The sequence below is a fragment of the Cydia pomonella genome, chromosome 2 (genome assembly GCF_033807575.1).
Source record: "Cydia pomonella isolate Wapato2018A chromosome 2, ilCydPomo1, whole genome shotgun sequence".
NCBI lineage: Eukaryota > Metazoa > Arthropoda > Insecta > Lepidoptera > Tortricidae > Cydia > Cydia pomonella.
The window spans coordinates 35,581,580-35,607,244 of record NC_084704.1 but is presented as its reverse complement, the minus strand read 5'-3'; the positions used below and the strand labels follow the sequence as shown (position 1 = coordinate 35,607,244).

Genomic DNA, 25,665 nt, shown 5'->3' with positions numbered 1-25,665 from the left:
AAAGATGTGTTTCTAATATTTTTTTCACATAACATTCTTTGGCCGTGTATAAAGTTGACTATAGATGATTTTTCCTAACATAAAAGATCGTATTGAATACGTAGAACAAGTCGAATTTAAACTGTCGGGAGGCATACTAATATTAAGATAACTTTATGGTTTCACTCATGTGTTTTTCACGTGGTGCGCGGGTGACTAAAAACAGTAAAAACACGTGTGAGTCAAACTGTCAAATTATTTTAACGTAGAACAAGTGTTTGTAGTGTTTTTGAAAATTCTAACACAAAATGGCAGTAACTGCAATCATTAAAATACAAAAAGTCTTAATAGGGTTGTTTCCATCTACAAATCTTAGGGCAGAATTGTATCCCAATAAATTCTTTTGGTCTATAAGAACATGTTAAACTACTTTTATTACAGGTCCCCCTGTAATGACCATATTTTTGTAAATATTGAATTTAAAATATCTTTTGGCACACGTCACGTGACCAAACTCGAAACATCTTTGAAGATTCTGATGACATCACAGCTCTCGGATTGACACTGTTGACAGTTAGGCGATAAACAACAAATGACAAATGTCAGTTGACAGTTCGTATCTTCTACGTGTGTATGTAGTTATGTGTCAAACCGTAAACTGTGACGTCACACAATTTTCAAAGAGCGTTTTGGGCACGAAAGCATAAGTCAAAATATATTTTGTTAATTTAACATATTTCAAGCCGTTTTTAGTATAAAAGTTGAATTTTAGGGCAACTTTTAGTTAATATAGAACGTAATACAAACGTTTCAAAAAATTGGAAACAACCCTATTGTGCGTGTGTGTTAAAGTGTGTATAAAGTAATGTAAGATTAAGGCTTTCAGAAGTTATGGTGGAATAAAGAAATTTAGCCACATAAAAATACAAACATAAACCCGCGTAAAAACTGCAAATTACCAGCATCCACGTAACCCACAGCCCTTTTTCAAAATAAACTATGTTCTTCTTACCCCATCTCGCATAACTTGTCTCTTTAAATATTTTGTAACATATTTCCTTGGCACATCCAGCATCTCTACGCTAGCAGGTTCCCTAGGCAACCTATCTCAGCCTCCCAGAGGGCGCCAGTAATAAGCTGCTAACAAATGAGTTGCCGTACTCCTCCGGATTGTAATATTACACGTTTCTTAATGGCTAATCAAATTACCCGAGTTATCGGCAACGAAAACATTGTTTGTTTACGTATCGATTTTTCATGAGGTGATTGGTTAAGGGGATTAGTTTATTAGCTGATGTGTAGAAAGGAAGCCTTCATTTTAGTGTTTTCTAAGTACTGACTGGGACAAACAAAGAATCTTACATTCTTCTTCCTCGCGTTGTCCCGGCATTTTGCCACGGCTCATGTGAGCCTGGGGTCCGCTTGACAACTAATCCCAAGATTTGGCGTAGGCGCTAGTTTTTACGAAAGCGACTGCCACCTGACCTTCCAACCCAAAGGGTAAACTGGGCCTTGTTGGGATTAGTTCGGTTTCCTCACGATGTTTTCCTTAATCGAAAAGCGACTGGTAAATATCAAATGATATTTCGTACATAAGTTCCGAAAAACTCATTGGTACGAGCCGGGGTTTGAACCCGCGACCTCCGGATTGCAAGTCGCACGCTCTTACCGCTAGACCACCAGCGCTACACAACGCTAAACAAAGAATCTTACATTGTGACATCTAAATGATATTAAACGATGTCAGTTGCCCGTGCGTCTCGCTCGCGCCAATACATGCACGGACAAGTAGGATCGAAATGCATGATCGAATAAGTTTGAATCGGTCTATAATGTAGAGCATAGGCCTCTCATTGCCTTTTATGCCAGTGATATGGAGTAGACGCGTGATCAGATTATAATAAAAGGATACGAATTGATCTGGGTTTGTTAAGGATATAATCTTTCAATGTCAATTGACATTTTCTTCAAGTTTAGATGACGTACTACTCCGCTGTATTGCAAGTATTTATATGCCCAAGTAATTAAGTATTTATTTATTAAGTAATAGAAAAGAACTAATCGCGTAAACTTACGTTTATTATAGCGAAAACTTACGTTTATTATAGCGTAAACTTACGTTTATTATAGCGTAAACTAACGTTTATTATAGCGTAATGTCACGTTCGTTCAAAAATTTAAATTAAAAATTCAAAAATGTATACTGCAAGTAGGCCTCAAGGGCTCTTTTACAAGTCAATACAACATTTATAGTAACAGCATATAGTGACATGAAAAATATATAACAACATTTATAAATACAACAGCCAATGCCTGGGTAAACATTACATTATAATAATCTTAAAATAAATAATTGCTACAATACAAAAGAGATGTATAGTCTCTATGGTTAAAAATACATTAAATCTGGAGATGTAAAAGGTCCCCAATGTCAGAGTTCTAATACTAATAAGATTTGGAGGTGTAAAGTCCCTCCAAGTGTCAAAATAAAATGTATACTAAATGTATTTGTGTAATAAAGTCCTACAATATTTAACATTTATTTATTTATTTATACTAAATCTGTGACTCTTAACTTTCTGGACTGGACTCTTAAGCTAGCAGTCTCATAAACTAATACGAAACGTCATACCATATAATAAATATAAGTTTACGCGATTAAGTCCCGTATTCGTTTTAAAACTATGAACGAAAATCGTGTTGGTTTAAATCAATAGAAAATAACTAATTAAGGTCAATAGGGGCAAGTGCGGCTGAGGCTTCTTTACGAATTGATTTGTGTTTGTTGTGACTTCTTTTATTTTCAACTAAATGCAAATAGCAAGGAAAAAAGTTCATACCTTTGTGTTATTTATTCAATAAACACTAAAGAAAGTGTAAACAGTCCACAATATAAAAGACAGCCATACTTAATCCGCAGTCACACTTACTTGTACTCCTTATATGATCTTATTTTATCTTATTATGTCCGGGGCCCTTGCGGACACACTTCGACTCATCGAGATCTTTTGTGCAATCGCCCTTATATGATGATCATAAAAAAATATACACAAAACAATGTTTGAAATTTGAAATTTAGGTGTTTGTTCGTAAATATTGCTAATGACGAGTACACCGTAACAAGAGTACTTGAATTAATCCTCTTTGAACGTTTTACCGTCTATATCCTTTCTAATGACTTTATATTCAACCAATTAAAATTGTTTTCGTTTTGTTTCAGGTAAGTTCGCTCAAGGGTGTTATTTGAAAAAAAAATGGATTGCACAAAAGCTGATTATAATGGAGCAAGATATATACGTAAGTAATTATGAAATGAAGCAAATTTTATTAATAATTTCGTAAATCTTCATTTTATAAAATTGTGTAAATAGTATTAGCATAAACCTCTCCTCTTCCGCGCAAGGTAACGAAAGATCCGCAACACCAAAATTGCGATGCAAAACTGAACCAAGAATTCCTATTCAAACTCGGTGTCCGATTGTGACAGTGACACAGAAATGCACTAGATCCGTGCATCATCTATCTTGCTGTACCGGCGTGTCATAGCTGGACGGGTTTATGCCAAAGTGAACAATGTACCTTGCGCTGTATTTGAGTTTTAATGGTCGTCATATGGTTGTAATATCTTGAGGATAATGTACTCAGAGTGTGCAGGCTGCTAATGCTGATCGATGTAAGTTTATCTTGCAAAATAAAGAACACATGATTAATTTACATTACATTTATAAGTAGTAACATAAGTGCGTTACGATATTTTTGGCTACTTTAGCTGTCACTATCTATTTGATGCTGATAGTACAGAAAAGAGCTTTACTTTGAGGCCGGCTACGCACTTGCGCGGCGGTAGCGGCTTACCTTCATCGATTTGTTTGTCTTATATCTTAAAAAAATTAAAGCGGACAACCAGACATATGGCTCAAGTATGATATATATGATATAGCTTCACGTCTCTCACATTTGAATACAGCCCCTGAACCTAGTGTTAGCAATTTCCTGTGGGTCGTGCGTGCTTCGTAGACTATGTGTGATGGCATTTTGTTTCCTCACTATGCAACGCAATTCGAGACAATTTCAACAGCAACAATCTTAACATTCTTGATCATCATTGGGCTGTATGTATTTGCGATAAGGTATACTTCTTTTCGTTTAATATCAATGCGGGTAACTGGCCTTAAAACCAGGGCCTGATGTTTACACGTTGATTACTGTTTAGTACCAGTTCATTTGTTACACGCACACAACACAAGTAGCAAATGAATGAACACTCAATAAACACTAATCAATAATGTGTAATCAGGCCCCACTGTGAAGGCCAGCCGCACTTAACCCACAGCCACACTTATCAATATTGGCCTTACCTAACTCTCACTTACTTCTAGATACCACTCACCATTCAAATAGCATTCGAGTTCAAAGTACTTACTCCTGTCTTACGTTTCTCACGAATTTTTAAAACTCAGATTTAAACGTAAATTACAAAACTTGATACTAAACTTAATAAACGCTCTAACTCATTCGTAACAAGTGCTAAGTCCAAGTCTGAGCTGCAAGGTAAGATTTCCTGGCAAGTTGGAGGTCGATATATCACGGAGTTTGAAACATGTGGTGTCGGCGATAAGTGGTCTTTGGAACTAATATATTAACCTTTTGCGGGACGGCGGTTAAAACGGTCAAGTATTTGCTGTTTACGGCGCCACTGTCTGGGTGAAACAAACCGTACCGTAGCCCATGGACGCCAGAGGTATTACAAGCGCGTTGCAGACCCTAACACCCCGCACCCTCGTTGAGCTCTAGCAACCTTACCCACCGGCAGGAATTCAACACTATGAGTAGGGTCTAGTGTTATTTGGCTGCGGTTTTGGGTCAGGTGGAGGTACTTCCCCAGTTGGGCTCTGCTCTAGATCTGGAATGACATCCTCTGTGCTGTGCTCTACCACACAAAGCGAGATGACATTCACAGTGCCCATACCTCTCTTGTTTAGGACGTAGTTTAAGGACATACCCGGGTCCGCTTATCACATGTTCCTATGGTTACGGTCGCCTGGGTCAATCTTTGAATTTTAGTTTTATGGCATTGAAATTAACCAAACATTCATTTTTACAAGCTTTTATTTACTTTCATCTGACCGTTGTTTGTTTGTAATCAAATCGAGCGTTGTCCCGTGAGACGACATACGTCCCGTGAAAATGACACATTTAAATGCTAAAGTGTAAAAAAAAAAAATCGCCCGCGCACATCACTCGGACGCCTCGTAAGCGACGCATTAAGTGGATAATCCGCGGGTTCATACTTTCATCTCTTTAATGCATTCAGCGACCCGTCCGTTTTATACCATACAGTTTTGTACTCAATATAAGTACTTAAATTGACATGTTACTGGGACACGACACGTATAAAAGGTTTTGGTAAATAAAACTCAGTTGACAACTGACGCAATTGTCTTTTTTGGAGATTTTACACAGTTACGCAAGAAATAAAATAATACAAATTGAAAATGTTATTCCTTAGTTTTAAGTAGGTAAAATCGTCAAAATCCATAATTTCATGGTTTTTCAAGTATTTGATAATGACCCGTTGGGTATTAAATGTCAGAAACTTAAATTTATCAGGATTCAAGTAGGCATATTACAATGCGCTTATGAACGTCAAATAAAGCTACACCGGCTCTAACCCTACACCTCTGACCCGAGAAGATTTAAATCCCCCCTCAATTGGAGGAGGGTATCCCAATATGGACCGGCAAGAAACTCGGCGGGACACATCTTTTCAAAACATTACATCTTATAATTAACATGCATTAAATAAGAAAAATAAAATACAATTTAGATTACTATAGAAATCATGCAATTACATACAGTAGCTACTTTTCTTTATAGAAAAGTGATAATATATATATATATATATGTTGTCACTAGACATACAAAAAAACCAGCTGTCCTTATTTAATGCGAGGCAGAAAGTAGCAATTATCTAGGTCATTATGAGAAGAAGATGTATGATTATTTAAATCCATCTGTTATCCAGCATTATTTGTAATCCACATTTCTTCTCCAATCCGCTGAATTGCAACCAATGGTATTAGTTGATTTCACTCCTCTGGGCCTCACTGAATACGCAACCTTACTTTTACTAAAGTTTTGTTGTTAAAACTAATTTCGCTCATTGAACTGTACATTGCCTGAATAGATAGGTAACTGTTCTCTTAAATAACTTTAAAGTTTCGTTAAAATTTTCGTGCAGCATTCAAGGCGTTCAGAATTATGCCAACTATTTTTACCGGGAATGTTCATTACGCCATACCGCCGTTTGATGGTCGCGATATAACTTTCGCGGTGAAGCGCAGTTTAACATTAACCATTACACAGCCGAAAAAAACGGCTTCGGCATCGATGGTCAATGTAAAAATGCCTTTTAAAGGTGGAGTTGAGAAGAGACGTGCGAAAATCAAGCTGTATCATTGGTTGTAGGGTCAGCATCAATAGTAGCAAATGAAACAACGCGCCAAAAGTATCTGATATTCCAGATAACTTTTCCAAATATTTATAAATCTCTAAAATTTACGTTCAAAAGTATATCTTTTAACGTCTCAATTATTCTGCATATAGAACCACCACTAGATACTTTTATATGTAGATACTTTTGAAACCTTGTTTGATCCGCTAGTTTTGATGCTGACTGTATTACAGAGAAGCGGAGAAGAGATGTGGATTATAATCAATGGTTTGTTCACCAATTATACCAATGGTCAATACCTGCCATGCGAGGAGAAGTGCGGGAATCAACCAATGTTGATTTTCTTCTTCTCCTCTCTTCACTTCTCTCATCTCCGCCTCAGTGCAAAAGCAGTCTAAAAACACTTAAAATGAAATAGACCAACAGCATTCGGGCCATGCTCTGAAGGATTTCGTAGTTACCATCCTGTCAGAACAGACCAAACGGGGGCTATTATTAAGTATCATTTACATTACAAGCATGACGGGCTAAGGGAGTACCTTCGCAACGCTTTGTACGTCTTTTTAATAAGAAGAGAAGATTTTGTCTAATAACTCAAAACGGATAGACTGATTAGGTTTGCTATAGTTTTCATTGAAAGTATTATTATTAAGTTCTTGTTCCACGATTTATTTTTCATATTTTTTGGAAATTTGGTGGAAAAGTTATATTAACCGTTAACGTTATATTTCTGCCAACAAACTGTACTGCAGTTTGGCAGATTAGTAGTTTAAGGCTTTTTGTAATCTTCTTTTGATTCAAATAAATTAAAAAAAAAAAAAAACCTTATCATATCAAAAACTGGTTTTGGACACTTTTCAGTTTTGAAAGACCTATACAACGATACCACACAGGATTTTAGTAATTTTTATTATACTATTCTGTTTCCATGCATGATTAATGAATTCATAATAAATTGCAGCTTTCTAGCACTAACAATCTTGGAGTAAAGCCGCGGACGGACGGACAGACGGTCATGGCAAAAGTATAAGAGTTTCTACGTGACTATGGAACCCTAACAAAGCTTCGGTACTTCAATTCCTTCCCCCGAAAAACCAGGCTATGATTATGAATGAATTAGTAGGCACTGTAAATTTCAGACTATGAGGTTGCTTTTCTACCAATCTGCGGCGCCGTATAGCACCTACATACCTCGTCGAGTATGTCACTTACCGAAGTCTTAATGAACATGTTTTACGCTGCAAGTTTTTACGACAAACTCCAGTAAATTTCCATTAATTCCCCAACCTCGTATCGTACTTAAATGGACAATACAAAAGCAACCTTGGCCCGTTGACGATAAAGTTCACTTTTATAAACAAAGTCGAAGCTGATACGAGTTTCAGAGTACTGGAAGTTGAAATGAGTTGGGGATATGTCTCTTTTGCCCTCAGTATATGTTACGGACGTGCATTTTTATTTACGTTTATTATGAATTAAAATATTATGTTTATAAGCTAACTTTGTGAGGATCTCGTTATGAATGGGGTTAGGTTGGGGAATAGTGGTCTTCATTTTTACCGCACTAAAATAAAATGGACGACCTCATTTTAGCTTTTGAGTGTAAATTTAACAGATAAAATTTCCGGTGTAAGTTTAATGAGCTTATGTGAAGAGATTAATTATAAACCTACTAGCTTCTGTCCGCGTCTTTTTCTACAGTTGAATGATGATGATGATTAATAAATACTATCCTACGTCCTTCCCCGGACCCCAAACTATCTCAATATGTCAATACCACATTTCATCTAAATCGGTTCAGCGGTTTCATTGTAAAGATATAACAGACGGACAGACAGACATAATTACATGCTTCCACACTTATAATATTAGTAAGGATGGTCAGTTAAATAAATAAAAAAGTTTCGGGGTTCCGTAGTTGACTAGGAACCCTTATAGTTTCGGCAAGTCCGTCTGTCCGTTCGTCCGCGGCTTTGCTCCGTGATCATGAGTCCTAGAAAGCTACAATTTGGCATGTCTACACTAATCACGCATGGCGACAGAACGGTAAAATAAAAACTAGAAAAAAAATAGGGTACCTCCCATACAATTTTTTTTTCTCTTTAACGAATAGGGGTCTTCAACAATATTTTTGATAAAGTGAATATTTTCGGAAATAATCGCTCCGAAAGAAAAATTATTCCGATTCGTAGATGTTTTAAAGCGTCGTTAATAATTGTATAGTCTAGGACTTGTACAGTAGATGTCGCTAGGCACCTTTTACACAAAACTATGAAATGTTACAAGCTTTTATTTAACTTTTATTTATGTTCGGATCCAATCTTGTACTTAAGCTAAATAATTTCATCGCATTATTCGATTGAACTAAAACTTCACATATGTACCTACATATTTAGGTAAGTCGGGTATAGTGCAATATTATGATACGGTCACGTCTGAAAATATCGATACGGACAAAGTGCCAAAAATATGTATACACTACCCTAATATATGCGCCATAAAGTTGTGTATACATATTTTTGACTCTTCGATCGTGTCGATGTTTTCACTTCTCAGACGTGACTGTACCATCGAGGTGATCCGATCAAGGACAGGATATTTCGAGGAGGACAAAAGCTTCGATCAAATATGAAATTTTGGACGAAAAAATTTTTTAATGGGATCCCTTTGTTTGACATAATTATTGAAAGTCATAATGTAATGATAGTCATATTATCATTAGTCATAACTCTGAAACCGTTAACTTTTCAGGAATTTCCTTAGATTATCCTATAGATAGGTTAGGTTAGGTTAGGTTTGTTTTATGGCAATCCTGAAAAGTTACGCGTTTCTGAGAAAAACCAAATTATGACTAACGAAAATGCGGACAAACAATACATTATGACTTAAAACTTTATGGGAAACAATAGAGACCCTTTTTTAATAGCTATTGGTCATAGCCGGAACGACAACTCTAATAGAATTGTCATTTCAATCAAAATAAGTGATGCCATTACGGATGATTGAATGCTGCAACAGATAATTCTACAAAGAGATTAAAATGCAAAAACGATCCACCTCACGTTAATCCGGGATGATTTGAGTGCCGCTTGTCAAAGGGCGGTCTAAAATTTATCAGCGCCTGACCTGACGACCGGTCTGGCCTCGTGGGTAGTGACCCTGCCTATGAAGCCGATGGTACCGGGTTCAAATCCTGGTAAGGGCATTTATTCGTGTGATGAGCATGGATATTTGTTCCGTAGTCATGGGTGTTTTCTATGTATTTAAGTATTTATAAATATTTATATATTATATATATCGTTGTCTTAGTGCCCTCAACACAAGCCTTGTTGAGCTTACTGTGGGACTTAGTCAATTTGTGTAATATTGTCCTATAATATTTATTTATTTATTAAAAAAAATGATTTATTTCGAGTTTACAAAAACAAAACACACACACACACACACACACACACACACATCACACATCGACGAACGGTCTGGCCTAGTGGGTAGTGATCCTTCCTATGAAGCCGACGGTCCTGGGTTCGAATCGCGGTAGGGGCATTTATTTGTGTGATGAGTACAGATATTTGTCCCTGAGTCATGGATGTTTTTTATGTATTTAAGTATTTGTATATCTTACATATATATCGTTGTCTGAATACCCACAACACAAGCCTCCTTGGCTTATCGTGGGATTTAGTCAATTTGTGTATGAATAACCCTATAATATTTATTTATTAGTTTTATAGAAAAAGAACAGAATGATAACTGTTTCTTTTTAACCGACTTCAAAAAAGGAGGAGGTTCTCAATTCGACTGTTTTTTTTGTATGTATGTTACTCGATATCTCCGAGTATCGTGAACCGATTTTCAATTTTTTTTTAATCGAACTGGTATAACCCCGAGATGGTCCCGTTGGCACCAAGTCGGGGTCTGATGATGGGATCTTGGAGAAATCGAGGGAACTCTTCAAATGTTATAGGTACATGTATGGAGCTTTTGGTAATATTTAAAGTCGGTTTTATTTCTTTTCTTGTATCACTGAGCTTTCACTGAGCTGAGGTGTGCCATTAGTATTACATCTATTCTAACTATGTATAGAGGTTTGGTTAGCCTAGGCAATTCTATGGGTAAAATAAATAAATAAATATTTGGCATAGATGGCCCTAGCCAAACCTTACTTAATAATTTTTGGCCAAACTAAGCAAAGCTTGTACTATACTAGGCGCCGATAAACATACTTATATAGATAAGTAAATACATACTTTGATACGATCAATAACTCGGGAACCAATATTCGTGATATACACACAAATAAATGCTCTTGCCGGGATTCGAATCTGGGACCTCTTGTTTCGTAGGCAGGGTCCCTGCCGACTAGAATAGTAGGAGTTACTATAATTATGTAACTGTGTCTTGTTTATAATTAGATTATTGTTTAGGTACAGTCAGCAGCAATGGTAGCGGATGAAACAACGCACCAAAAGTATCTGATATTCCGGATAACTTTTCCAAATATAGATAAATCTCTAAAATTTATATTCAAAAGTATATCTTTTACCGTCTTAATTGTTCTGCATATAGAACCACCATATTTTGTTAAGCTGTTTCAGAATGGTGGATACTTTTGAAACCTTGTTTGATCCGCTACTTTTGATGCTGACTGTACGTTAAAATGTTGTTCAATAATTTTTTTATTAGATAAGGTCAAATATTTTCATCGAAAGTGTTTTTTTAATTTGTTAATATTCACTAATATGTATTTATTAACATTACTGAAGTAAGTAAAGTAAAAGTCCTTTATTCACATAAAATATGAAGTGGTGCAGTGTTGTCTTTATGTAATTTAGCTATTTTTTTTTAACTTTACAGCCCATCCATGTGCGCAGTATTTTTGTTAAACACTAATTTATTTATATTTTATCAATTTAAATAACGTAATCAAGCACAATTTACTTCTAATAAATATGTGGCATCCATCAGAAACGGGTCCCAAGTCCCAATGCTTCATATATCTAATAAGCCACATATCACGTTTAATTTAGAATCGGTAGAGGTCGTACACCACAATTTATTGTCCGCCAAATAGAATTAGTATGCAAACATCAGACAAGGCAAACTCTTATGTACAAAACGTATTGTAAACGGTTATATGTTTTCCCCAAACATTGATTGCGTCTTTGTCGAGCTCCGAAGTCTTACTTTAACCTTTCAAAGCGAACGGTAAACTTGAAGCGCAAGTATATCAACTAAAAGCCTTACTAGTTACTTTATGAAACACCCAAACACAATTATTGAACGTTACGCGTCAATCACGGAACTTTCTTTCAGAAATGGGTGTATTACTAAATCACAAACATTCGGAGGGAGGTTGCCATGGCAATGAGGTTTCTTACCACGCATGCGCTTGCTAGCTCCACCTCTTAAACCGCCTGTTGCTGACGCGTCTGCCGCACGCCAGTCACCTTCGGACTCCCAGGACCTATACATCCAAACTGTTGATGCTATAGTTGATGCGCGGATGACAGTTTTATAAACTGACGTGTTGATAGTTGTTTGCAGCGTGACTCGGTTTATGAACAGCGAAATCAGGTATATAAATGATAAGAGGGAACGTAACCTTGTCGAGCACGTGGCATACTGATAATGGTTATGCAAGAAGCATACACGCAGTTAACACGTTGTTTATAAGTTGAACGCCATTTTTTTGGTAGTTGCACGAAATAATTTAAATATCTATGAGGTTACGTTTCCAATCTCTACGGAATGATTATTATACATTTTTAGACTGTATATAGATTAATTTTATCTGAAACCAGAAATCTGGCAAAACACATTATTATTCAGAAAAAAATAGCAAAATAAATGGGAACCGATAGTAAATTGACGTTATTATGAAACTTAAATTTGAGCTAAGCTGAGGAAACTAATGAAATAAGTCCTTGTAATGTTGGCATAAGATTGAACTTAGCTTGGCCCGTCTCAACGTGCTTGCTACGCCTGTACCTCTCGACTATGCGTAACATACATCACACGTTGGAGTGATCATGATGTCTTACAATCATTTCCATTTTTGAATTACTGTTATTTACTTACTGCTGTGGCGCAGCGACCTAAAGTGGATCTTGGCCTCCGACACCAAAGATCGCCATGCTTCTCTGTTCAAAACCATTCTGTCTTATTATTTGGACATTCTTTAAACCTAAGATATAATTGGCAGGCAAAAATGTTTTGAGCTTTCGTGTAGTTCCTCTTTTGTCTGTCATTGACAGCTCTAAAAAGTCTATTTTCTCTACACAGTCTGATTAAAAACAACTTGAAATATATAAATAACACGCAATTTGGGCGTGGATTTTATCATTCTGGTATAACAGTAGTCGAAAATTCCTTTTTCTAGGTCATTTTGTTTAAAACTACGTATCAAAAAACATTCGGCTGATGTGTATTTATTTAACTGTCTTTTTTCTTTTATTTTTTTGATTCATTAACTTTTGAAATCAATATGAGAAACAAAACTTTTTTTCGTCGACAACTTAACTGACAGCGGAAGGTTTTTAATTTCTATTATATACATATATATATAAAGTATAGATTATCAGCTGAAATGTTGTAAGCATGTCTGTTGGGTTGCACGATGAATCTTTTTTTACCACTCAGTATCAACTCCTATGCGATATCCACAATATCACTAGAAAAAAAAAATCGGCACTGTTTGTCTTCTCTGTAGTCGATCTTTTGTGTCTTTTAAATTAAATTAAATATAATTTATTTTCAGGCAACTATGGCCCATATATACATACCTTACAGACTAACATACACACAATAATAAAAATCTTAAAATATCATTTTGACGACGCGTTTTTGATGTTAAGACTGTTTTTTGTCATTATAAAATAAAATACAAAAACATGTGCTAAACGTGTCGTAATAAACTTTGACTAGTTAAAAGACAAATGGGAATTGATATTTACATTGAAAACAAAATTAATTATTTAAATCCCAAGAAATTTAACTATTAAACCAAATAAAGAACATAGATAGGTACCACTGGTGACCCTCTGTCAATGCCTATGCCATTCAACCTGGCTGTCACACTTCCCGTGGCCATTATAATATTATTTTTTATTTATAGCTTTATGTTCAGTTTAGTTTAGTAATTTTAAGTGTGTCCATAGTTTATTCCTATCAATTAGTTGTTCCCGTGTAATCATTATCTAGTTAAATAAATAAAGAACAAGAAAATGTCTATGTTCGAACAAAGTGCACCTCCCTCCAAAATGAGTGTAATTTGAGCAGACGCCGATTGTTCTCGAAGCCTGTCAAAACAATACCTAACAAGTTTGCGATCCGTCAATCAAGGCAATTATTCAAAATAACTTCAACAAACCTTAATCAAATTTCAGTATTTGTAAAAAAATAAGCAATAAAATTAGCTGACTATATTTTAATTGTCTTTATTTTAACAATGCATAAGTAAAAGCCATTAAGTCGCCAATATAACAAACTGTGATGCATCTACAAAGCATACCACACCTACGACGTATAACAACCAATAAAATCAATATTTTTTCTTTAGTTTTATCATATGCCTTCAGTTTTTAGTTTTAAGCCACGAAAAAACGAAAGCCTAAAGATTCTTCCAGTGAATTTCATTCATTATAAAGAGTGACCAATCCAAAACGATCAGTACGGAGAAGTCAGAAACTATGAGAGGTAGCCAGATCTGTTCTTAGGAAACATGACTTCGATTTTAAATTTAATAATAATGACATTGTGACCTAAGATTCGTATTATCAACAATAACAACGAAAAATCTCGCAGAATGTATACCTAACAGGGTGCCGTTCAATTTTAATACAAACTTTTAGCATAATTTCATTTAACTACTATTGAAACTCATAATAAACATTATGTATAAAAACAAAACATATAAAGTTGTTAGTCATACTAATTTAATGACAGAATGCTCTATCATCATAAAAACATTCTTCATAACAATCCTTAGGAATAATTTTACTTGTTATAACATACATTTCGTATAATAATTAAAATATAGTACTAAATTTTAACGAATGGTGACATAGTGTTCTATGATAAATATACTTGGTGTCAATCAAACTATTAAATTATACAACAATCTACCTATTCAACTTTAAAGCTGGTCGCCGTTAGGTACGACGACGAGCGAAGCGAGGAGGAGTGTTAGGTAGAACTGCGACCATATGGGGAGAACCATATGTCTTGGAAATTGTATTTTTGCTTGTTCATTTTCACTAGGCGTTTATATGAAGTTTATCTGAATCCTTTAGGAACCACAAAGGTTCCAACTCACACTGGCCGCTGCTTTGCGGTAAAATGATATATCTCGACAGACGTAAAGTACGGATGTAGGTAAGTTTGACGCTTAGAAAAATCGATTATGTTCCATGCAAATACATATAATGTTTAAGTTTTTTTATTAATTAGTAATTCAGTGTTGTTAAACTTTCAGCAAACTCAATCAAATAAAGTTTATGAACGATTTGCCGTGGTTTGATTGTGAAACCACACCTTCAATATTATGCTGTTGGTTTTCATGAATAAAAAACGTTCTGAGTATAAAATAGTATACAAAGTGAACATTATACTGGTTGCCTGTTATGCAAATACATTACTATGCTACTAAACTATAATTACTTTCGAAATTATGCAATTCGTTTTATTGTATTTGTTTTTATACCAAATCATAATTTCTGCATTTCAAAATTATGCAATTCAAATTATGCAAAATGAAATTTCGCAAATTGTTATTATTAAAAACATTACACACCCATACCTAACATTGTTTACATGACTTCGAGTAGGTTCGATTCCCGGTTATGTATGAGAGATAAGAAAAAAGATTGAATTTCATTATTACTAAATTTAAAATCGAAGTATAATGTCGTTCATCAAAATTGTTATTACCTAGTGAATATTAAAATTTGTTTGGGCATTCACAGGACAGGCTAAACGAAGTATCGAACAATAGGTATTAATATTAGATTTTGCTTTGGGATTTATATACCTATTACGTTACGTGTGAAAAAATCAACTAGATACCACGCTACGTTTATAATTAGTAACTATGAATAACTCTAGATTTTAAAATCATTACATAATAAATGCAAAACAACATCCAAGCAAAACCCACATATTCCATGTAAACAGTAATCACACATTCAAACCACTTCCACTTTAATAACTTCGGTAATTTTATTCCGCCGACGCCGAAATTCCGTCTTCAAGATGCAATGTTCAACTCGACACTACATTTCTGTAATCTGGCAACTTTAATTTGAACACGGCTCTGTATAAAAGCAGTTTCCATCTTCACAATGCGGAATGGCAAAAGTTGCCTTGTTTATTCCCACTTTGGTGCGGATCGGACAAGAGGTGAGAAATGCCCGACTTATTGCAGGCTTCGGCTGCTTTTTCATGTTTGCCGTGTAGTTTTCGTTTTGGATTATCTGTTAGGGCCGTGGCTTTGTTAAATATCACTTTTTTACACGAAATCATATTCTCCTGCCCTTACACCATTCACTTAGGGCGATGCAGCAAGTCATTTTGTATTTTATTTATTTATGGCATTTCAAGTACCTATTTTCTGCCATACTTCTCTGTTGACCATCATCTTATCATTCTCTTGTGTTCGATCCATATCGTCTCTCATACATCCACTTTTCCCTTTTTGCTTCTTGCCTCCACATTCATTCGTAATACCTATCTCGTCACATGAATCCCACCGCATTACATGCCCGAACCACGCTAGGCGATTCCGAGTTACTTTTTCTACTATAGGTGCTTTCAGGCTTCCATTTATATACTCATTCCTTATTTTATCCATTCTTATTTCATTTTACACAATTTTTTTTATTCAAAATTAGTTGTAAAGTTAATAAGTATCATTTTATTGTATCTTTACTTAATTAAGGAGGACTTTAGTCAACGACCTTACGCACTCAGGCTAATTACGTAAGCAACTCTAGCGGTAACATAATAGCTTAAAGTAGAATGGTCTATTTGCTAATATATTTATGCCACTACTAACAACACATGCTATTTGAACACAATGCTTTCCATTACCTAATAGAAACTAACTGAGATGAAGTACCTACTTCATCTTAGTTATTAGAGTAGCTTCAATTAAAATACATTCTGACAAATAATGCTCAGTACATAATAGGCTTCCTTTGGGCATTATGAAAGAATTGTAAAGACCTAGACTTAAATTTAAGCAACCTTTAATATTACCTCAGGACCCGGAGCACAGGCTTCCTCCTTTACAGGATTTAAGTCCTCGTCCAGTTATGAATGTACCGCCTTAAGACTAGTGATGGTTAGAATTCGAGTCTTTAAGTCTATATTTGGTAAGACTTAGTTTTAAAAGACTCTGTTAATTCTACAAAAGGCGCTATTTAATTTTACAATACCAAGGTTTTTGAGTCTGTAGTTTTATTTTTAGTATTTTTGAAGCGTGACTTCCAGTTACGATTGTTATGAATGTACTACCTTAAAAGTAGTGTTGAGTAGAAATCGAGTATTTAAATCTATAAGTATTTGGTTAACTTGACTTGGTTTTACAAGACAACTCTGTTCCATTTTAGAATACCTACCAAATTATTTACGCATTTTTAATATTTTTGAATCGTGCCTCAAAGGGAATTGCATATTATTATCAAAAAATCGAGATAACAATGTCACTAAATGATACAGCATTCTTCTTCAAAACTAAGCTCGTATTAAGTGATATGATCCTAGATTTAAATTTTTAATGAAGATAATATCTTGGAGCCGATGTCATTATGGTGACAGTAGCGCCATCTTAAAAAAAATGTATCTCTATTTAGGCTGATTTTGAACCACTATTTTTACGTCCTAAAATTATTCAGAAAAAACTCAAACCTTTTAAGACGGCTAAACTCTAGACCTTTTTAGGGTTCCGTAGCCAAATGGCAAAAAACGGAACCCTTATAGATTCGTCATGTCCGTCTGTCTGTCCGATTCTGTCACAGCCACTTTTTGTTTATATTGGGTGGCCTAAAATCGTGGGTTTCATCCAGTTTTGTCGCACAGAACAGAAAAAAAAATACGCGTGTTTTTAGTCACTAGTCGACATGTTTCATGTTTTAGTTTAATGTTAGTATGTCTTATCTTATCTTATAGTTTCCGAAGGCCCTTGCAGATACACTTCGACTCGTAGGGATCTTTTGTGTAATTACCCCCTTAGGAAAGATAGAATGTCTCACGACAGTTTAAATTATAAAAAAAAATCGAAAAAAAAATGCTAAATATGTCTAAATATTCGGTAAGGGTCTTTACCATAACGCATACGACAAGTTAATTATTAGTAAATAATAAAAAGAATAAATTCTTTTATTTCAGATACATGCGATCCATAATTACACGAACATTAATTTTGTAGCAATTTTGACAAAATTAGCTAGACAAAATATAAATTAATAAAAACAAAAATATATTAAAATTACAATACTTACTTAATTACGTGCACACATAAAATTAGAAATTAAAACGAAAAAAAAAAACTAATAAATCAGTTAGACGCCCTGTGTACTTATCCCAATGAAGCTGGAAAGGGCCGTCTAGGGACTCTGCCACCGTCTGAAGGAAAAGACTCGAATCATACAAATTACTCCAAAGACTCTTTTTCCATCCCTATTAAACTTCATTTCCCCAAGGCCTCGTACCTATGGGGTTTTAAGGATTAAAAGTTCGCCAGACATCTGGCTCGGGGATGAATATTAGCGAAATATTTTAGCCATTTATCATTCATATGTCATGTTAATTGCTAGGCTGACTTGATTAGTGTTTTGAGTTGGATTTATTATTATTATTTATTAATCAGGCAGGCAGTTGAAACAACTGATAGTTGCCTGTATCTGAGGGATTTGTATAAGTATCTGTGACGAATAGATAATATGATAGAAATAATACCTGCTAATATTATAAATTTGAAAGTAATCTGGAGTTGTTTGGAAGAGATAGTCTAAGTTGTGTATTTGATTTGTCATTCTGTTTTTTATGGTTCCGTACCCAAAGGGTCAAACGGGACCCTATTACTGAGACTTCGCTGTCCGTCCGTCCGTCCGTCCGTCTGTCACCAGGCTGTATCTCATGAACCGTGAGAGCTAGACAGTTGACATTTTCACAGATTTTGTTGCGGCTATAACAACAAATATTAAAAACAGAATAAAATAAATATTTAAGGGGGGCTCCCATACAACAAACATATTTTTTTTGCCGTTTTATAAATAATGGTACGGAACCCTTCGTGCGCGAGTCCGACTCGAACTTGACCGTTTTTTTTTTCATATTGGTAAGCAATAAAGAATATGTGTATTGTATTGTACCTCTTGTCTGTTTGTGTATCTGTCTGTCTGCCTGACTGTCTGTCTGTTACCTCTTCATGTTTAAGACGAAAGTGGAGTCCCCGCGCAAAATTACCTTTTCATACAAACGTAGTCCTCATTTTCCACTCTGGATATTAACATAATTGAAAATATTTTCAAACAATTTGTTGTGTATTGACCACAGCGATGCTCTTACGTTTGATTTGTTTCGAAATTTTAATTATTATAGGAGTTAGAATCATTTAAAATTTTGCATGAAAACAGTTTTTCATTCCTAATTTTTATAATAATACAAAAATCGAAAAAAGTCAAACATAAGGGCACAGCTATGGTTAATTAATATACTTCAAGATTATAGTATTTGAGTTGATCAGTTTTTGGGGTTTGATTTGAATAAACTTTAGTTGGCACGTGAGAGCAATATGGGATTTTTTGGGGACAGATTTTGGTAGGATAATATTTGAATAAAAGTGTTTTGTGCTCTGATGAGATCAGTTAATATTTATTATTTTTAATAAACAGCTATTTTTTTCTGGAGACTGATTTTGTTTACAAGCCAGTCAGTTTTATGAAATGTCTTAGGAAGAATAAACTAAGGACATACTTGTCAGAACTATATTATGCCAGTTTAGTTATAAAATAATTTACCTCAATTGTTACAACATACTTTCAAAAAACTACCTACGTACAAAAACGATCTATATTAGTTGAAATTTGTTAGAATATTTTTCGTGTATAAAACAAACTGCTAACTAAAGAAAATAAAATAATACATTAGTAAATAATATGAGCGTATTTAAAGAGTGGCGTGGTGGAGGCGGATCTGCGCGAGCTTCGAGTCGACAATTGGCGAGAGGTCGCACAGGACCGAGAAAAGTGGCGCTGTCTTGTGTCGGAGGCCAAGTCTCATTTTGGGTCGCTGAGCCAACGGAGTAAGTAAGTAGTATTTAAATTCATTTCAAACCTTCATAAAGAAAATCAATCAAACCGCACAATGTCTCGGACCATTTAAACCTAATCCTAATGGTACCTATCAAAAGGAAACAAAAACAAAAGACGGGCAGGTACCTAACCGAATTACGCAACGACAATTACAAAATTAATTTGAAACCAAACGAGATAAGTTGGAGTTTTTAAACGGAACACTTGAACAATTTCGCGAATTGACGGCGAGATTAAGATTCATTATGCCTGTAAAGTTTTATCTCTGAAGGCACAGGGATTACTATCCAGTAGACGGGGCAAGACGATTTGTGGTCGTCATTTAATGACGTTCCTATAGTTTGAGCGCAACTCCTCAGTTTGGGTCATATTTTTGTTTGATTGATGTAAATTACAAATTTAAATATGTATAAATCATGTCATTGTCATGTTATATATAATGGAGCAGTAGACTTTGAAATCCCAAGATGATTTGATATTCGTACAACCTCTAGCGCATATTTCTGCGCGTGAGTTGCAGTGCGAGCCGTTTCGAGGTTGTATTATAGATAGGTACTTATTATAGATTAAGGTAAATTTTTAAAACCTAAATATCACATACAGTATAATTAGGATGCAAACAAGTTGAGCTGTTTACGGTATTGTACCTATTTTATTAAGATGTCCCGGTTTCGGGTGCCAGAAAGTATTACCCCAGCCAAAAAATAGGTAAACACTTATAAAATCTTCCTATCTCTCCTATTGTCACGTAGGTAGATGCAATTTGACCTTAATTTTATACATATAATTTCTAGGTTAAGTATAAGAAGCTTAAGTGTGTAAAAATAATTGTAATTTAACCTTGTCGTGGCAATAAATTATTTATTTATTTAAAAACAACCTATTTTAACATTAATAATACATTTATAGCTTACTGCCTGTTTCATAGTTTGGTAGTTGTTTCACAATAAACAATGATATAGGGAGACAGCACAGGAGCCGTCAGATTTTTGGCGTGAGGCGTAAATGTGATGTTTTTTGTTCCGATGTAGCCCACAAGATGGCAGAACTTACTATGCACAAGAAAACACTTGACGTGTAAATGTGCCAATTTATGGTTCCGATTCAGACTACAAGATGGCAGACCCTCCAACGCGCACGGTCCCTATATATGTATATACACGAAATCGATCATTTCCGCACCCAAAACTCTAGGAAATAATGCAGAATCTATAGCAAGGAAGTCTACGAGTCGGTACAAGTTGTGCCGAGCAATAAAGCATTTTGGCAGATTTTGAAGTGGGTACCGGGTGGGGACGGCAAATTCGACTATTGAAAAGGCTGCTTGTAATTTGTTTTTGGACGTGCGGCTTGTGGGAAATGAATTGGATAAGTTTAACACGTGTTCATAGAATTTGGATAAAAATGCTTCTTTTGTCTTTTTCGGAGGGGTGTCGGGAATCGCTAAGGTGGAGGAAGTTGAACCGCGTTTTTAAATTTGGATGAGATTTTCACTAATATAAAAAGGCGTATACTTGCCACAGGCAGTCAGTGATCTTACCTTTTTTTAAAAGTCGTGAATAAAAAAACAGTTAAAAGTCCTACAAACAGGCATAGGCAATATGACGATTAAAATGACGATAGTCAATGGAATAAAATATAATACAATACAATAAAATAATTTATTATTTATTCATTCATCGTATGACCTAGTTAGGGCCTCCGCTAGCTGACGCGGATTATCCGGAACGGACGCCCCGTCTAATAAGAAATTGTATGAAGAGTGCTAACTGGCGCGGGCGCGTGCGACGTATTTCGCCTGGGAGCAGAGGGCCTACCGCGAACCACGTTCGACGTGTTACCTCTCTGTCGCACTTGTAAATTCGTACTATTTTTCGTTAACCCGCTCGTCCGCTCCGTGCACCCGCGTCAGCTAGCGTAGGCCCTCAGGACCCGCGAGCGTGCGCACGCGGCGGGCGTCCGCGTCAGCTATCGGAGGCCCTTATACACCATTTATTGCTCATGTTTCATTATGCCTGCACTTTTACATATTACATACATCTTTACCTGCGTCTAAACTAGGATAGGAAATAATATAAATAAAAAAAAACAATAAAAAAAAAATAACTCAGGAACTTGACTGATTTATAGATATATCACTTTTTAGAGGTGCTCATGCTCGATATAATTCTACAAACAGACATCTTAAAAATATAAATTCGTGGAAAGTGCATCATAACTTTTCAAAGTGACCGTTTCCCGCAAAACTTGCACTTGTAATGCACTTGCACGAACATATTAAAATGTGCATTACGCCACCGCTGTCCGCTCGGCGTATTGAAACGTTCGAATGTTGAATTTTCGAACGGTTATTTGTATATGATGGTGTTGGGTTGGAAAAATGGAAGTTATTTCAAATCATATTAGACGGCTGTCGATTTTAATCAAACCTCAAGGGTTAGCCAAGGTGACCATTGTACATTGATAAACTCAAAACGAAAAAATAAATGTATCGGGACATGTATCGAAAATCGAATATCGATGTCGAAATGTATCGAAAAAATAAATATATCAGTACGCTACGAACGTTACTATTTCCATAACATTCGACATTTAACATTCGATTGGTATTTTCTGTCAACGACTATCATCTAGGCTAGGCCTTTTGGGAATAGAAGACTTAAAGAAATGATTTTATTATTCCATTATTTTCTGTTAATAAGGAAAAGCAAATTTAATAATTCGTAAAACTTTTAGTTTGGCACAGATTGAGATGAAGATATATTTTTTAATTTTGCGTATCACCCATGCTAAACTACACTTCAGACTAAAAATACCAAACATATTTTAATTATTATCGCAAAAAGCTTCTTAAGCTTCTTTAATCATTTATTCGTACAGTTTATAATACATTTAAATCGCTTTCAAATGAACATTAGTAGTATAAATGTAGTCTATCTTAACTTTATATGTGTAGTATATGTATTATATTGTATTTTTACTACTTTTTTCTTTATTTTTATTTTTTTGCACCACCCGTTAACTTCGCTTCGTTCGCCATCTCACTATCTGAAGGTTGTCTGGAAGAGATCGCTGTTTAGCGATAAGTCCGCCTGTTGTTACCTACCAATGTGTATATTTTATCAATTTCTGTATCTGTTTTTTATGTAGTGTGCAATAAAGAATGTTATTATTATTATTATTATTAGTAGGTTTTTCCTCTATATTATATTTTCTAATTCATATAACGTTTTCAAGATAGCAATATTATAAAATTATAAAGCGTTCCTTTCCTAAAGCGCTACCCAAAAACCCCACTTAAACGTGAAGAGAACCCAATCCAGTGCTGAAATGCACTGACCCTTTTTCAATTACACGATATAGCGAGAGCAAAATAGAAAACCAAACTAAATAAAGTTACCCGGATACCCGCCATGTCAGTTTTAGACAAATAAGGAAGGAAGCAGCGTTTTCCGTTCGGGCCCGCGGAGCTGAGGGCTGAGGGGAAGGTGTGCGATACTGGGACGACTCGATTTTGAGGTTCCGTAGCTCTGTAATTATTTATTTGAAACTTTAGACATAGAAGACATAGACATAGAATTTTTTTATTCAACATCACATGAATTTTGGACCCGGGTACGTCCTTAAACTACGTCCAAAAGAGAGGTACGGGCATTGTGAATGTCATTTGGCTTTGTGTGGTAGGGCACAGCCAGTGGATGTCATTCCAGATCTAGAGCAGAGCCCAACCTTACAGAAAACAGCATCCAAATAACACTAGACCCTACTCATAGTGTTGTGTTCCTGCCGGTGAGTAAGGTTGCCAGAGCTCTTCGAGGGGGGGCGGGTTTAGGGTCAGCAACGCGCATGTAACTCCTCTGGAGTTGCAGGCGTACATAGGCTACGGAGACTGCTTACCATCAGGCGGGCCGTATGCTTGTTTGCCACCGACGTAGTATAAAAAAAAAAAATGGCAGAGTTAACAGACAGTGACATTTAATACAAATAAGCCTTAAATTAGACTTAAAAACTAAGAAATTGAGTTGTATATATGAGGGAGAAATATTCATGAGTGTTAAAAAGGAGCTTGCCTCAGCATAGTGTTGCAGTGTATTTACTACAACGCTGGTTTTCAGGCAGACCCTTGATATATTATCCCTTACTCGCTACTATTGCACAAATACAAGTAAAACGTACAATAGACGGACTTAATGCCTTGAGGCATTCTCTATCACTCAACCACTGGGCCGAACAGAAATTTGCTACGGTGGGTGCAGTGTGAAAAGAAAATGTTCCAAAATTAAATACTAACGGTCCGAGTCGAAGAATGAGATACGATAATGATGAAGTTCTGGTTTAGATAAGTTCTCGTTTAGATATCATTTGTATGTCGTATAATTGACAGAAGCAGCTCGATTCGGGCAACCAATGTCACTTTGACGTTAGAAATATCGTAGATAGGTATGAAAGGTAGAGGCTAGGAACAGAATCTCCTTAGGCAGAACTGTTGCAAAAGTGTCCAGCTGTCATCTCTCCAGAGTAGCGCTAGAGTAGCTAAGAACCTAGGCGTTATTCACGGAGTGAAGTGCGCTGTCTATGATTAGATTTTTTTCTCAAGTATTCTAGGTATTGTAGCGCCACCACTTTATGGTTTTTTGTCAGACACTTTTTAGTATATGAAGTTTCTGTTCCTTGCCTCTACCTTCCATATAGATAGGACTTATTGGGATCACAGCGGAATAGAAAAAAACGTAAATTTTGACATGTCGTTCAGTTATCGATCTTTTGAAGATCTTTCCAAGATCTTAAACATGTTTTAATCATTCTTCGAATCGGGCCGTAAGTCTATTTCTAATAAGCCATTATACAAACTAATTGGTAATATATATAATACATTTATAAACTACACAAATAAGCATTATAAATAAATATATAAATTAATTATAGGGCGGGGCAGGGGTAGAGGGGGGGGGGGGGGGTCCCACTAGACAGTATCTAGCAGGTGCTTGTAGAGAATTCGCATTTAAAATTTAGCTTGTTTGAGGCTTGTCTAATCGTTAGAGGAAGCGCATTCCAAAGACGGATTGCTTGGAACGAAGACGTGAGAAACCCGGTATGGTGAGGGAGAACAGAGAGTTTAAGAGAGAAATTAAGATATTTATTGCGCTATTTTCATGTCAACCTACATCAAATGTGGCACTCACATGGCTGATTCGTGACCCACTATAGAACGTTTTCACAGTGTCATAATAATTTTGCTTTTCAATTTAATATGAGGTTAATGTGAGGTCAAACAAGAACTAGTGACTACTAAATAAAAAAGAAGTAGAGATATACTGATTTACTTTCGATAAAATCTTTACCAATTAGGTTGGAATTGTGGTACAAATTATGAAAAGCGAACTGAGGGTTTTATGTGAGATGAGACGAAATCGTTATGTCAAATTCACAAACTAAAGAATGTGTAGCGAATTAAAACAAAAAGGCGAGCACTGCGGTGATTGATGACGACCTGTCTGATCTAGTTGGTTGTGCCCCTGAAGCCGATAGTCCCGGGTTCAAATCTCGGTAAGGGACTTATTTGTGTGAGCATGGGTATTTGTGTCTGAGTGTTTTCTATGCATAAAAGTATGTATTTATCTATTTATTTGTATGTATATCGTCGCGTAGTACCCATAATACAAGCTTTTCTTAGTTTGGGGCTAGTTCGATCTATGTAAGATTGTCCCTAAATATTTATTATACACTTACTCCCTTATTCATAAACGTGTACTAAAGTTACGATGCTGCTGATCGTTTGTCCCTTTCCATCATACCAATACGTCGGAAAGGGACAAACGATGATCAGCGGCATCGTAACTTTAGTAAACGTTTATGAATAATGGGGCTAGCGTATTATTCAAAATAAATGTCTTCCGAATTTAGTGTATTTCTCTG

At 35.6% G+C, this 25,665-nt stretch overlaps 2 protein-coding genes across 5 annotated transcripts in view; both read left to right on the top strand.

Annotated features, from left to right (window-relative positions):
* The window catches only part of LOC133515584 (CUGBP Elav-like family member 6), a 614,398-nt gene that overhangs the window by 556,962 nt on the left and 31,771 nt on the right, over positions 1-25,665 (top strand). The window lies entirely within an intron of this gene.
* Positions 11,207-25,665, top strand: part of LOC133515575 (CUGBP Elav-like family member 4) — a 674,434-nt gene continuing 659,975 nt past the window's right edge. For both annotated transcript variants that reach the window (XM_061848145.1, XM_061848149.1), the window contains exon 1: positions 11,207-12,010. The gene's annotated coding sequence lies outside the window, so the exon portion shown is untranslated. The remainder of the gene's footprint in view (positions 12,011-25,665) is intronic.